The 16,798-nt window shown below is 43.1% G+C and overlaps 1 pseudogene; it reads right to left on the minus strand.

Moving 5' to 3' along the window:
* The window catches only part of LOC100719074 (NBAS subunit of NRZ tethering complex-like), a 228,700-nt pseudogene that overhangs the window by 89,212 nt on the left and 122,690 nt on the right, over positions 1-16,798 (minus strand).

Consider the following 16,798-nt stretch of genomic DNA (forward strand, 5'->3'; position numbering starts at 1 on the left):
GACAAACGCTGTCCCAACCTGCACAGCATGGAGTATTCTGCCTGCCTTTATACTTCACATGAACACAAATTCAACACTACACAAATTCATTCCTATTTCTGTAGATAGTTGAAGACTCTTCAACACATCATTGTCTCCAATGAGACTTGCGAATACACCAGGATTTACCCTTTCCTTTGTGGATGAGCACGGGGTAGACGCCAGCTTTGAGCGAATACCAGTAATGCTGCCCTGACCACACCAGCAATTATCTTCCGAGAACAGTGTGAATTTCTAGGTAAACAGCTGGTAGTGGAACTGCTGAGACATACAGCAAGAAACTGGCCAGATTTACTACACTGAGTTGGATTTTCCTGGAGTGGCTGCACCAGTCTCCATTCTCACTGGCAATACTGAGTCGTGTGTCTCCATGTATGACTCATGATGTTTCATGCCTTCTTACTGCACGATTCTGCTAAGTACCTAACACCTTTCAGTGGTTTTGATTTGCACCTCTGCAGTGATAAGGAAGTTGGATGCCACTTCATATATTTTTGGGCCATCTGAGAGGCCTCTGTGAAGCTGTTGCAGCCTTTAGCCTATTTTCCGGTATCTTGTCTGTCTTTATTACTCACATGCATAAGATTTTGATGCATTCTGGATACATATCCTTTATTACAGGCATTAATTGTAAATATGTTTTATTATTCTGTGGATTACCTTTTCATCATCTTAATGGCACTTTAAATTAGGTAATTCAAGTTTGTAACTTTGTAATTGTTCCTTTTGTACCACATCTGAAAAAAATCTTTGCCTATGCCAAGGTTATAAAAATGTTCTCCTAGGTTTTTCTTGACGTGAAATATTTTTGCTCTAGGTAGAACCTTAAGACCACGTACTACCATTCTTGTATCCATTCATAAAGATTATATATGCAATTTAAATGTGTTTTCTATCATATATATAATAATTGTTTTTGTCTGTCCTGATACAACAGTAAGCTGTTCAGGAGCAGGGGCACTATCTATGTTTTATACCCTTAGAGTATGTGAAAACTTCTGCAGTTTGGAGCTACAAGTATGTCTAAGAAGTCTGGTCTTACTACTCCATTAAAATGTTTGAGGGCATATTTCCAAAAACCTACTATGTTATGTCTATTTAGGTAAATGTTATTCAAAGAAGCTTTCATACCATATTTTCAATTCCCATTCATCTTTAGAACCTTCTTAATTGAGAGGGCATACTGAGTGATTTTAATGTAATCAACTAATCTAAGTACAGAATTAAAAATATAAACATGATAAGAAATATAGTGCTTAAACAGAATATAATTTAATTTGGAGGTAGATCAAACCAATTAAAAGATGCCTAAATATGTGAGCCATAAAAGCATTATTCTATTTCATAAAATGATCCTACATTTTATTTCTTCTTCACATGGATGGGCTGGCCTAAGACAGGATCTTTAGAAGACTATTTCAGAAGTTAAATGAAATTCACATACTCAGAAATCTGTGTGATAAAAGGATTTTCTGTAAGAGACTACCCTAAGGAGAATTGCAGAGGAGAAAGAAGAGGCTCATTTAGACCAGAGAATAAGCATTGAATTCAAGAGCCATCATCAAGATCATAGTGTGGCCAGAGTCCCAAAAAGGAAAATAGTTTTCTTTCAACATCATAATAATGAGAAGAGAAAAAAGACGTTAGGCAAAATTCACTCCTGAAGTAATTACGGCTGGCATTTTTTATACTCATAGAGGCACATGGCTAATTAATTGGGAATGTATAACAGTTAGAATACATTAAATCCCAAAACCAAATCAACAATTCCCAGCATAAAATTTAACATTAAATCTCATTAATGTCAAGTGTGCTACATGACTCTAAGGTTAACTCATTAAGCACTAATAATATTTTTCAAATCCTACAACAAAAATTCCATTACCAAATAGGACCACAGGAACAAGGGCAGCGTCACACATGGGGGCACAGCTCGCAGCTCACGGCATTGTCAACTGTGCATGATGGACTCACTCCCAAGTCATCCAGCAATGGAAGGACTGATTTGGCAGAAGGTACGCAGCAACCAGCAAGGTGACAACAGTCAGGCAGTGCTCAACCCAACCTGCTAGCCCTTCCCCTTCAACACAAGCACAGACAGAGCTTCTCTATAGTGAAAACTTGTTGCAAATGTCACCAGCTGAAGTCGTTCAGACTGCACTCCTTGGACTACGAGAAGCGCCTCCCGGAAGCAGCAGCAGGAAACACTCCATGGAGCCCACCACTTTCAGGTCTGGCTGCCTTAGCTCGGGTGCTGAAGAGCAGCCCCGGCTACCTCTCAGCTGCTTTCCCTTGCAAAGCAGGAGCCCCCTGACACTTCTGGAGAAAGTCAGTTCCTTCCCTGGGAAACTGAATGCATGGGCAGATGCACTTCCACAGACAGAGTCATGAAGAGATACGCACGGCGAGAGGCGACGACTTCAGGAGATTCAAGGACCAAAGCCTTCTTGAGTTTCCTAGCAATCTTGGATCAAGATTAAGGAAGATGTATTCAAGAAAAAATAGATGTGTACAAAGCGTATTTCCATTTTAATTTTTCATGCCAATTTTTAAAATTACTTTTGGTGTATTTGGATTCTAAATGCACCCACAAAGTAAGTTACTAAACACCTATTTTTGACATGCCTAGGTTTAGGACTGAGCTATGCTTCCTGCTCCTGAGGGCCCTATAGTACACTAGGAAAGGGGGGCAAATCAGGCAGTTGCCCTTACCCCAAGAAGTGAGAACCTTCCCAATCAAAGCCCATTCCTACCCTCCCTTCCACAGTGCTCACTTGCCCACCCTGGCCGAGGACACTTCCCTCATTTGTTCATCACTACGGCAACAAGTGCCTAGGACACAGCTGTGTTCCAAGATGCTGGAAATAAGTGCAAAACCAAACAACTGCCTCGGAGAATTCACACTGAAAGAAGAAAAGAAAGAAAAGAAAGCGTGCCAGGAGAGACAGCCGAGTGACACCAGACAGCAAGAGAGTACAGTGTGGCTGTGTGGGGGCCAAGGGCTTCATGTGTGAGGGCGGGAAGGTTTTCATAAGGTGATGAAAGGATTTTGCCCTAGATAGGACACTACAGCAGTGGGAGGCGGGACCAAGGGACATTTACCTTGAGGTCATCTTCCCAGTCCCCCAGGCAACTTACTTGTGGCGAGAAAAGAGTTCCAATCAGCTACTCCAGCATCAGCAATGCCACCTTTAGGCACCACCCCAGACAAAAACTATACGTATGCCCTCCACAGCACGTGTACAGCAGAGAAAGCCAGGCCCCAGTGGTCATGGAGTTTCTCTCTGCATCCTTAGAATAAAGGCCATTTTTATTTTTATATTCTCTTTTTAACCGCACTGAAAATCCTATCAGGTGACATTTCAGAGACTCCTGCGAGGGCCAAGGGGACCTATCAACCTCATGTTAGGGAGGAAAGCATTGAGTAGAAGCAGCCAGCACAGGGGCCTAGCCGCCAGGCATGCTGGAGATGTCTGAAGGCAGAATACGGATGCTGCAGGTGGGAGAGGGACACAAAGCCAAACAATGTTGGAGAGGACAGCACTAGCGTCTTCATGGGACCTGCAGTAACTTAGTCTCACTCCAAGTGAAATACTTTAAGGCAAGGTGCGTGCAGTCAGGCAAGGTGTGTGCAGTAAGTAATCACTCTGGCTGCCTTGGTGAGCACAGACGGGGGAGAAGGAGTATAAGTGGGAGGCCCATGGTGTCTCCTGGGGTCCAGTGAGGCAGAATCACGAGGCCAGTGAAGGAGTGGCAGTAATGGGAAGGAGTCCAATTCCAAGTCCACTGTGAGACACAGAGCCAAAAACTCAGCCATGTGGTGCTGAGGAAAGAGTCAAGGACCACAGGAAGGTTTCTGATGAGAACAACTGAAAGGATGGAGCTGCAGTTTCCTGACATGGGAGCCTCTGCAGGAAGACCACTGTTCTGGGGCGGGTGCTGTGGGGACAGGAAGGAGCCTGAGAGCACAGTGATAAATCAGGGGTGGGGTGGGTGGAAGGGTCCAAGCTGAACAGGTGTGTAACATGAGCTCACTGGTGAGCAGAGGCAAGCTACTATGGCAAAGTGGTGAGGAGCCAAGGCCTCGCAAAGAATAAGTAAGGGAAGAGAGGACGAGAAAGATGCAGCCCCTGCTAAGCCAGGCATGCAGCGGAAGTCCTCAGAGTGGTACACACTAAGCCACTGAGAAAGCAACACTATAATTCTGCCTGGAAGAGAAGGCAGTACCATACCCCACCCGGAAACAAGCAGACCAGGCAGATGCATCATCTTCAGAAAAGTCTGCAAGTGGATTTAAACAGCAGACCCAGAGAAAAAGTAAAACCCTATGCCTTATTGCTAAAAGCTCCTTGAAAATATCACAAAACAAATGTATTAGAAATGCATGGAGCCAGGTGTGGTGGCACATGCCTTACTTAGCACAGGAGGCTAAGGCAGGAGGATCATTATGAGTTTGAGACTAACCTGAGCTACAAAGTGAGCTCTAGGCCATCCTTGACCCTGTCTCAAAAAGACAGACAAGACAGGCAGGCAGGCAAGCAGGCAGGCAGGCAGGCAGGCAGGCAGGCAGGCAGGCAGGTAGGCACAGGTGCTATGAAAAAAGGCAGGGTAAAAGTCAACAACCCTGGAATTCTAACTGCTGAGAGGAGGTGAAGAATGGAGATCTAAGCTGTAGATTCGCCAATTCTGCCTCTTCCTGTGCTGTGCTCCCTGTTTAAGCAGCAGACTGTCCCTGCTAACACAGTACCTAGAGGCAGACAGGGAGAGCTGCCCGCACGCTCAATGGTTTTGGACCAGGGAGAGCCCTGTGTGCCCGGATGGTGAAGACCAAGGGGTGCCAGCGGGCATGCTGAGCATTTCGGATCCATGCCACCCTCCTATGTTACATCAGGACTGTGCATCCAAGCCTTCTCAGAGAATGCTCCTCAGACAAGGTCAGAAACAGGAAAAGTATCTTTCTGTAAAGTGCTTGCATCAGATGGTAACAGACAAAGTGTACACTCACACTGCAGGCAGAGAAACTACACAGAGTCAGGAAACCCCCAGCCCTGAGTGACAGTGCTCAGGCACAAAAGTACATGCATTAAATGGTCAAAGCAGTTCAGTATAAAATAGAAAAAAGTGGACACAGTCTAAATGCTGAAAAGGAAAGGAGATGACAAATAAATCGTGGTACACACACCCAATGAACACCATGCTCTCATTACCTAAGTGGTCAACATACAGTGAATGACGAGGCCAGAGTCTATGCACAAGAGTATAAAGCTCAAGCTGCAAAGTGAAAACAAGGACAGATTCACCTTAGTTAAGAACAAGCAGTCAGAGCAGAGCCACATAGGAAAGCTGTCTATCTCAGAAAAATGTGGAAGGGTAAGCACGGGCTAAAAGTGTTAACTTCTGAGCACTGAGATTCATCAGAGCAAAAAAAGGGAGAACTCTGCTTTTAATGTATAGCAACACCTGTGGATTAAATCACTTTTATATTTTAAAAAGCAGAAAGTATAGTCACGCCATTTATCCAGGTATACATTAATAATGTTAGTAGATGTTAATATCTTACCACAGATAATTGCCATCTTTTTTTTTACTTTTAAGAAATAAGATATCCCATATTTAAATCTATTAAGAACAAATTAACATGAAATATAAAAAGAAACATGTGGCTCTTTTACATTAATTTTTGTATATGGTATACTGTAATGTTTAAATTCATCTTTTTGCATGTCATGTCTACCTTATTTCATATAAAAGCATAGTTTTATTATTACACATCAATAAATGTGAGAACTAAAAAACTAGATAAAAAGCAGAGGAGTAAATCTTCACAACATTGCATTAGGCACAGATTCCTTAGGACATCAAAAACATAAGCAATGAAGGAAAAATATTAACAGGATTTTAGCAACATTAAACACTCTTGCACTTCAAAAACCACCACTAATAAAATAAAAATTCAAGTCAGACATTGAGAGAAACACATTTCAAATCACAAATCTGATACAAGACATATCTGGAATAAAAAGAAAAATATACCAAAAACCAAAAAACTCTTTTAGATTACTAATGAGTCAAATGACCCAGTTTAAAAAATGGGCAAACTATCTAAATAGCCATTTCACCAAAAGAGATATAGGAATGACCAATCAGTACACCAAATGATGGTCACTGTGATTAGTTACTAGGTATACAAATAACAACATGATGATGAGACACATGTGTGAGCATGGCTTTAGTCAAAACTCCGGGGACAGAGCCAGACAAAGAGCTAGGCAGTGAGGAGGGAGAACTGGAATCTAAACACATGCCTCGTGGGAATGTAAAAATGGGCAGCTACTTTGGAAAATACTTTGGCTGTTTTTTCTAACATGAAACACAAACATGCTACACAATATAGCAATTCTACTCCTAGGTACCTGCATGAGAACTGAAAACATATTTTCATAAAGAACTTGAATATCGGCATTCACGTTAACATTACCCCTAAGAGCAAAGTGGCCACAACTCACCTGTCCATCAACAGCGAGCAGGAACTGGTGCTGGCTATGGTGCTGAAACAACTGCCATTTCACTTGCTTTTATTTAAGCACAGTATTTCTAAAAATAGTATAGTATTTCTAAACAATCCATTTAAAACACTCCAAATAGTTCCATGCGTGGACCATGCTTGAGTTTTAAACATTAATTAGTCCAATTGCATAAATGTGTGGCCACTTGAAATGATCATAACAAGTTTTCCCACAGTGAAAATGATTTTTTTAATGGGAACCCTGTACATAATCCATTTCTAACTCTAATTAGATTTATCTGGAGAAAACACCATTGGCTAAGTAATATAACTAATACTAGTTAAACAAAAATGTTAATATGCTCTAAGTGGCAGAATTCTGTTTCATCTAAAAGGCATAATAACCAACCGGAAATGTGTAATTTTGTAATTACTTCATAAAGTCTGCATTTTGTTCTATTTATAAGCAAGAATCTTGTTCAGTGAGATAAAAGCATTATCTTAAAATTTGTAGTATCCACTTGTACTAATGCAAATGCTACAATATAACAATTATATCTTTATGTTGCTCGGATATATAAATAAAATCATTATTTTCACAACTGAGGTAATGAAAGTCTTGGGCATTACACAGATTACAGAGTCAGCTCTCATTTGTGAGTTATAATTTAATGTGGTTATATCTGCTGTTGATGTTTGAAACACAGCATCTTACAGCTCACACTTTATTTTAATCTAGTAACAGCAGCTATAACATCCTGAAATGTGCTTCATGAATCAAAGCCATAATGTGTTCATTGAGGGCTTGGATTGGAACTCTCTGGGCTCTATATCTATTATGATTTGGGGGAGCAGAACAAAGGAAGACAGGAAAGCTTTTAAGGACAAAAATACTCCAGAAACGAAGTCAACATGGAAGAATCCCTTTCCGTCCCTAAGAGATTTGCAACTCTTTTCAGAGAAGCCACAGAGGGGCCCAGCCGATCCTTTCTGGTTCATTGCAGAAGTAAAAAATGAGAAACTCAAAAGCCCCGAGAGGTTTTCACAGGTAAGCTCAGGGAGCAGAGCTCATTGGGAAGCTATGGTGACTCCACAGTGAACAGAGCGGTGACGCAACCCTCACCTCAGCTAAACCCGGTGGATCTCACAGCACCTGTGAGACAAAGTGAAAGTTCTTCATTTTCATCCTGTGGATTTTAAAATTAAAACTCTACCTCCTGTTTTTATTTTTTAACACAGCCTAATCATTATGCGCTTTATCAAAGGTTCACCAGGCCCTATGTGACAGGCACTCTGTGAGGACAGAACAGAGATTAATGACACACTTCCAGTTACCACATCACAGCACAAAATGCAGAATCAGAAAGATGCACGCACGCTTGGGCAACACAGGGGAGGGAACACCTGGAGGCATCAAGGGAAACAGCAGGGAGGAACAGCAGGAAAGGGGTGAGAGTCCCAGAACAAGACAAGAAGGGCAGCAGAGGCAGAGGAAGGGCCATAACTACCTGCAACACCAAGGGTGCAGCAGAGCCCGGAACTCACAGACATCTGCAAGGCAGCCCAAGAGCCAGGGCCAGAGACATTTGGAGGGAGATGGAGCAGGACACAGGGGACCAGAGGCCCAAAGGACCCAAGTCTTGGGTTAAGATTTCACAGAAAGAAGGTCATCAAGCAAAATAAGGAGAGACGGCGGGAAAAAAGGAAGCAGACTGTCGAGATGGAAGGAGACATGGGAGGAGGGGAAAGGGGAGTCCCACGACTGAGATGCCATGAGTGTGCATGCCAGTTCCCCAAGACCAGCACAGCTGCGAGTCCTGAACATGTGCTAATAGAACAGCTCTTCTGAGGAGAGCAGGGCTTCAGCTGCATTCTCAGAGCCAACTCCTCCTTCACGGGTACCCACCAAGCACCGGTGGTCCCTGGCTACTGTAAGCACTGCTCGATCCTACACAGCAAATACAGCAGACAGCAATGTATTTCCATGTGCACTGGGGCAAACCAAGTAATTGCCAAGTGATATGGTAATCAATGAAAACATATCTAGGGATGAGGCGTTCCACAACCTGCGGGCTCCTAGAAATGCTCCAGCTTCCAGCTAGGGAGGACAACTACAAGTCCAGTCTGCACACTGTTGTGCATGCTCCAATGAATGCTGGATTTTTCACAGCTGTGATGTCCAACGTAATCCATACGTCTTATTTGACTATAAATGAAGGTTAAATATAACTACGAATGCAACTCCTTACTCACACTAGCCATGTTTCCAGCGCTCAAAAGCTGCATGTGACTGGTGGTTACCACTCTGGCCCGTACAGCTGTGGATCACTTCCCTCACCAGGACAGCACTAGTGGTCAGCAGTCCTGTGTCCAACACTGCAGCAGATACAGGCATAGACTTCATAAGGCGAAATGTCACCCCACAAACCTCACTGAGAGCCTCGAGTCACTCAGCACTGAAGAGGAACACACATGTGTACAATATGTTCACCAAGTTCCTTTTTAATTCAAAAGAAATGGGACTGGCTATAGCCATACACACCAGCAACCCGAGCACTCTGGGAGGCTGCAGCTCCAGGATCCAAGTGGAAGGACAGCACAGGCAGCTTAGTGAGATCTGGCCTCAACAACAAATAAACACAAAAAAGGCTGTGTATACAGCTCTGGTACAGTGCCTTGACTTCCCAGCACTACACAAGAAGGGGCTGGGAACTGCACACAACCTACTGTGGGCAAAGCCTACATACCTCTGCCCTGACTCCATGAACAGATTCCACAACAGAAGTTTTGTACCAAAGTACAAAAAGTACTACACAGTGCATGAGTACCAGTGTGCTCATTAAGATAGCTTCAGCCAATTTACAAGAAAAAGCCGTGTGCACCTAGCTTCTGGTCTCATGTATCTTCCAAAATAAATGCTAGAGGAGTGAACAAAATTTTACACTATGGAGAAGATGACCACTTGACGGGATAGTGTGGTAAAGAGGATTGTTATCTCTTAATTTACCCAGTTAAAACATCAGAAACTGGGCTGCTGTCATTTAAGTAAAAAGCCCAACCCCATGATGTGGGGGTCATGAAAAACTTAAACCCACATATCAAACACTGATCTACAGAAAACAACTGTCAGGGATATGTGCCTCCTCTTTTCTCTCCCAGATGGACTACCATGAGATACACATACTGAATCAGTTCCAGTAACTTGATCCATAAAAATCTCAACAAAGAAAAGACAAAGAACAAAAGTTTTGATACAAAATGGGTGATAAAACAACAGGTACTTCGCAAAAGGAATCTCTCCCGAGATAACTCCATTTCATGTAATTAGAAAAGTGACTATCAAAATCATAACTAGAGAGCCAGCCCAACCCCTGAGTGCACACAGGCAGCATCAGGACCCTCTTACGAGCAGTCAGCTTGAGCCAGAGAAGCAGCAGCCAGCCCTACCCCTGTAAGCCTGATGGCCACCATCACGGACCTATAGCCGATGTGAACTAGCAGAACCAGCCAGCCACACCACGGAGAAACCGAATTATGTCTGGAGAAGTCCAACCTGCACTCCACTGCCTCCCCAGGAACCTAGGTTAGGAGAAACCCAGGTGCCTGACCCATTCCCCTGCACTGCGGATGGGTGACCAATTCAGGAAGTGCCTCGGACCCCACAACTGGCTTGTTCAGAAGAATCCAGGAAAATGTCAAGACAAAGGAGCAAAAGGCAATCTCTGGCTTCCAGCCCGCACAGAACAAGTCCAAGAGAAACACACATGGAAGAAATTAAAAGCTGCTTACTTGAAACTTCTGGGATGATGACACCTGAAGTAAAGAAACTAGTTCATGAGGCTGTAAAAGAAATCAGAACAGAAATAATATCTCAGGTAAAGGAAGAGATGACAGGCATAATGAAAGGACTGCTGAGCATATCTTAAGAAGACATAGATAAAGAGCAGCATAGGAAAATGATGGAAAGTGAATAAGCAATATAGGAAAGAACTGGAATGCATGACACAGATTCAAAGAGACTTCAGGAAATCAAAACTTCCATCAAAAGCTGCAAAACTGCCTGAACAGAAGTGAAGATAAACTCTCAGACCTTAAAGAAAGGATTGCAACTAGTGATCGACAAAGGAAAGATCTCTTAAAAGGAAGAAGGAACCAGGAAATAACAATTCCATGGCTGCAAGACAATGCAAAGAAAAAAGACTGACAGGTGTCAGCGAAAAAGCAGAAGTCAACACAAATGACATAAAAAGACTTTACTCAAGTAATAGCAAAAACTTCCCAAGCATGAGAAAAAGACCTGACATACAGATAAGTGAGATATACAAAACTCCAACTACCTACCCATAATCAAAATAAATCTATACCCAGACATACAATAATCAAGACCCCAGAAATTCAGCACAAGAACAGAACATTAAAAGCTGTTAGAAGAAACAGATCTCCTATAAAGGAAAATCCATCAGAATCATGACAGATTTCTCAACACAAACCATCAAGTCAAGAAGAGGTTGGAATAAAGTATTTCAAGTCCTCAAAGAAAACAACTTGCAAAAGTATCTTCCAAAATTAATGGAGAAACAAGATACTTTCATAACTAAGAATAGCTGAAGGAATTCATGATGACCAAAGCAACCCTACAAAGAGTACTGAAGGATACTCTAGACAGAGACAAAAAATGACCATTTTTCCAGGAACAGCAGCAGAGGGAGATCACGGAATGCAGCACTCAACTGAACAGAGGGGAAAAGTAGGGAGCCAATGGCAGGAAAAGAACATGGCAGAGATGAGCCAGTGCACAGTGGCCATAGTCATTAACATAGATGACCAACAAAAATAAACACCGGCAGGATGGAGTAGGAGAGAGGATCCATCAATATGTGGTATACAAGAACATGTAACTCAAAGGGAAATTCATAAACTAAAGGTCAAAGGAGAGAAAACAATTCTTCATGCAACAGGAAACCAGGAAAAAGCCAGGGTAGCTTGCTTATTAACCAGAGAATGCGTAAGAAAGATATGGTATTTTTATATAATGGAAAGCTACTCAGCTAGAAAGGACAATCACAGGGCTCTGTAGGTAAATGCATGCAACTTGAGATCATGTTCATGGGTGAAATGGTTCAGACTCACATGGATGAAAATTGTGCTGTCCTGCTAGTGTAGGAAACTGAAGGCAATGGTGGGATCCAAAATGTACAACAGATATTGTGACAGTGAAAGGGAAGAAAACGTCTAAAAAGGGAAGGTGGTAGCCACCATTAACTTCCCATTGTCTTGTTTTGAAGTCGGGGACCATTTTCATTGTTCTGTTTTGTTTAATTTTATTATATCTGATGTTATAGGTAGCTATTTCAAAGATAAGACACATTAATATAGTCATTATTGATTTCTTGCTAAATTCCAGGGGCTTTCCTATTATCTTGTTTTGAAGTCCTCTATCATTTTCATTGCTTTATTCTGATTGATTTTATACTGTTTCATTTGATTTTATTATATTTTATAGTATAGGCAGCTACTTTGAAGATAACAAGAGGCATAATAGTAGCCATTGTTGATTTCCTATTATTTTGAAATGCTGTATTGCTTTCATTGTTTTGTTTTGATTGCCTCTATTCTGTTTTATTTTGTTTAGTTTTATTTTCTGCAAAACAAAAAATAATTTAAAAATCATAACTAGATACCACTACATGCTTAAAAGGATAGGTACTGAAGAACTGAATTGGCATATGTGATAATCCTATTGTCATGGTTAGGTTTGGTAATGTCAACCAACTGGTTCTGGGATTGCCTAGTGGATTGCTGGAGGATACTTGTGGATGTGTCTGGGAAGGTCATGGAGTTGTGGTCTTGGAGGTCCATGTCTGGTCCCTGGCCACTTCCTCTGGTGCTGTTTTCCTATTATTCTAGTCACCACAAACCATCTTTGCTCCACCATCTTTGTTCCACCACACCCTACTGCCTTGGTGTTCCCGCCTTAGAGCTAGATGACTATGGACTGAATCTCCTGAAACCATGAGCCAAATTAAACCTCTCCTCCTCTAAATTGTGGGTGGTGGGTACTGTGTGTCAGCAATAGGAAAGCTGGCTAATATACATGCACTGCTTTAAAAGTATGATCAGTTAAAATAAAAGTACTTCAGCATTACCTGGTTAGATTGGATACATCTACATATAACAATGCACACTTTCAGTGCCAGGCATATTTGTGTGCCCATGCCTGCTACAGACATGTACACAATGATTATTTTTTGACGTAAAATAGAAACAAGTGTCATTCAACATTAGAATGGATAAACTGTAATACATATTCTAATAGCACAGATGAATCTTGTAAGCATAACATTAACAGTGTAACATAAAACATAAACAAAACGTAACATAAAAAACAGATAAAACAGTATAACATAAAAAACCGAAAATTACACTACTGTGTTAGAGTGGAGCAGGTATTAAATTATTTAAAATAAAAATAAAAACCACAAAGACTGGCTATAGGGGCTAGCCAGGAGAGTGGTGATCTCTGCAAGAGGACAGAAGGGCGAAAAGTTCGACGAGAAGAGGCCAAGAGACCCAGTAGCTGCTTACATGCTACTGCTTTACCTGCAAAGGGACTTCATGGATTTTTTTTGTTGGGGAGGTGATAATTTGTTGAGCTGGACAGTTCGGTCTTGTGACCTTTCTGTATAATGTTACACTACACTCATGGCATGCCCCACTCACACTGAGGTCAGCTGATCCATCTCATCTCAATGCACTCCAGCCACTCCCCAAAGTGGATTCCATCCCCTTCAGCTCACCTCATGAGGGGCCCTACCAACCACTGCCGAGACACTGACACCCTCTCCTCCTTCCACGTGGATTTGGGAATTCACTCTCTGGTAAAGAATCTGAAATGGGAACAGGTTAGGTCACAAAGGAGATGCATTTTTAAATCTGCCTCTCATCACAGTGGAGGCTTTAAACTGAAAAGTACTTTCTCCTTTAGAGAGAAAAAACTGCTGTTTCATGGAGCACAGTGTTTGACACCAGGCTTCCTTCAGGACTCTATAAACAGCTTCACAAGGAAGCAAGAGTTTCAGGAGTGGGAGTCCACAGTGAAAAACCTGACAGACAATGCAATGACCACCTGTGAGATGGAAATGTGAACTGTGAGGATACTCAGATTGCTAGTGTTGCTCAGTGAGCCTGGTCCTCTCCAAGCCACATCTGAGCTGTGCATTTTAGGAAATTTCAGCATCCCTAGCCAAAGCCCAGGCCCACCCAAGGGGCCTCAAGAAGGGGGCCAGTACTTCTTTACCATGACCATTCCCACATGATTTTTATTGCAACTTCTTCACAATGTAACTATCCCCTTAGACTCAACAATTTATTTCTTAACTTACTTCCAATTTGTCTTGAGGTAGTCTGTGCCATTTGCTGTATATTCCCAAACCTCTTATGTGTGACAACCGGGTTTTCTTCTACATGTTAGAATTCTCACATTACCAAAAACCCAGAAAGCCCATCAGGGTACCCTGGAGCACTCACTTGGGCCTCCAGAGAGCTCCTGGCTGCCAGGAGCAGTTCAATGCTGCCTGGTGGGCAATGGGTCAGTGCGAAAGCCAGGAGCTCCTGTCGAGTGGCCAAGTCTTGGTAGCCTTCTGCCTGTCCCAGCTGGCTGCAGACATCTCAGCTTTGAGAGTAACCTGCAAAACCAGAACAACAGCAAAAGAATGATTTCTGGTAGCAAAGTAACACTCAATATAAGATGAGAAACAAAATGGACTCCTGCTCAGGTTTTACAAAGCAGAACTATAGTTATTAGTGATATATTTGGCAGCAATGTGTAAGAGTCTAAGAGAACAAAGACTAAGCTGAGCTCTCACCCAAGGCGTTCAGAGGTACTCCGGATGTGCTACTGACCGACTTCCCAAGCTTAGATTAGCTGAAAATGAGCACAAGCTCTCGCTCAGTATAAAGGTGGCTATCTCAATTCCAAGGCTCAGGCCATGGTCCTATCCAGCTGCTCAGCACTCTGTGCCCTGCGCCACTGCAAAGGGACAATGATAACCCCTCCCTCTGGGTTCCTGAAAGAACAGTATTTAAACTGCATCTGAAAGTGCACAGTGCTACATAAAGTGACAGCAAGACCAACAGTCACGTGGGAGCGTTCACATCACAGGAAAAGGCAGCCCACCAAGGACAGGGACAGAGGGAGCCACTGACTCCCAGGAGAGGTCTTTCTCCTACACAATGTTACTATGTGAGCGCTTCAAACACATTTCTTTCTTCCTTATTCAAAGGAGCTCTGGTTCAAAAGCAGCTCTTCTAAGAATAAAGGGTTCAATCCAGAATAAATTCTCACAAATAAATGAAGTAAAATTTAACTCAGGTACTACCCTGACAGTTGTAGACTATTACGGCAAAGCTCTCTATATAAACCATTTGTATTAATATGACATCAATTCAGGATCCATGATGATTCCAAACTTCATGAAACAAAACTGCTTCACTGATACTAAAGGACGCAGCTCCTCTATGGATTAGCACTTAGTGCCTAGGGTGGGACGTGCTGTCCTGAGTTTTTCTAGGTTGGAATGTCTATAACAACTGCTATAGGTCTTCTCCTTCACCAGATCTCAGCCAGGTTGCCCAGTTCCTCTAGGCTAGGCCTCGCCCCCACCCCCACTGGTGGACCTCAGACCTAAGTGTCATCAAGCCTGGTGCTAAGCTAGCAGACTGCAATGCCCACATCCTCGGAACTGCTCCTGCTCCTCCTTTCTCAGTCACGGCGTCCAATCATCCAGGCCTGCCTTCAGCACACACCCCATTAGACCACTGAGCTGGAGCACCTTATTTTGGACATCTCTTCTTAGTGCTTTCTGCCCATGATCCCCTGGGTCTGGTTCTGGCTGCAATGCTCTCCTATCCCTATTGCATTAGGGGCTATATCCATCCAATCAGTCTTCCCAGTAGGTGTCTGTCCAGGGGCAGCACCAAGACTTTGAAGCCTGAGAGAAAACAAGCAAGCAGCTACAACTTTTGGCACTAAGACTAGACAGCAAAGCAAGCTTTTGGTGAAGCAAGCAAGTCACTGCATTCCTTGAGATAAGAAGGCAGGGTATGTGGGAAAACTGGATGAGGCTGGTGCCAGCCAAGATAGTCTGGCCCACAGCTGACCTGAACTCTGAAGTCCAGCCCACTCATAACTAACTTTGCCCCACCCGGGGCCTCCCCCTCCTGAAGGAAGGTATGACAGTTAAAGGAGACCCTCACTCCCTCCACCTGCTTGCCCTGACCAGGCTCTCTGTCCTCTCCTGGCTGCTGCCTGTAGAGCAGCCAGCTGCATTTCCTTCTAACGTACACGTTTATTAATCCTTGGAATTGGCCCTCCACCCTCTGAGCAGCTGACAGCTCAGACTACCTGGTGCACCACAGCAAGAGTCTCAACAGGTATCACAACAATCCTCAAGGGAGCCTTCCTCATCATCACAAGTGCCAGCAGGGTTTCTGGCTAAGAGTCGTCGTACACACAGGCACAGGTCAGGCTGGGACACACAGCACAGTGGGGCAGCGCATACCCAGCATGTATGAGGTCCAGGGTTTAATCCTCAGCTCCAAAGAAAAACAATAAAAGTGCATGGATCATTCCCACACAACTCCATGACTTCAGGATGCAACGGACTGGGCTTCAAGTACTCACTCCGGTGCAGAGTACTAGGGACAGGCAAACAAGCGGGTGCAGGGTCCATGGGACGACTGCTTCCCGTCCTACCAGGAAGCGAGTCCTCCAGGTGAGACGCCTCTACCACAAACTACCTGCCCTCTGGGAACAGGAATCTCAATTCCAACACAGAAAGTTTTAAGGATGCAAACTACTCCCCAACTTTTCAACATGACCTTGAAAAGCACTGGACTCAAAGAATAGAAATACTGACTATGGAATCAAATATTGCATATACTTTTAAAAAATCTTACTTTTTCATTTATGCAGCAAACACATAAAATAGTATGAAAATAGTTTACATGAAATTGTTCTTATGATTATGAACATAGTTTCAACACAGAATCAAGAGCAACCACATCTCAGATAAACTGGATGGCCCAGCCCATTACAGTATTAATAGATACACACCCTGCAGATATGCTTGTGGCTGCTGAGTAAATGTGTCCATAGCAGAGCTATGGTGAGCCTTCCAGAAGCCTGGCTGCTTTCAGAACACACCTTCCCCCACCTCGACACACATGCAACACATGGCACAGGACCACGCAAGC

Source organism: Cavia porcellus, unplaced genomic scaffold (genome assembly GCF_034190915.1).
Source record: "Cavia porcellus strain 051 isolate PalLab524CR breed Dunkin Hartley unplaced genomic scaffold, mCavPor4.1 scaffold_8, whole genome shotgun sequence".
NCBI classification, from domain to species: domain Eukaryota; kingdom Metazoa; phylum Chordata; class Mammalia; order Rodentia; family Caviidae; genus Cavia; species Cavia porcellus.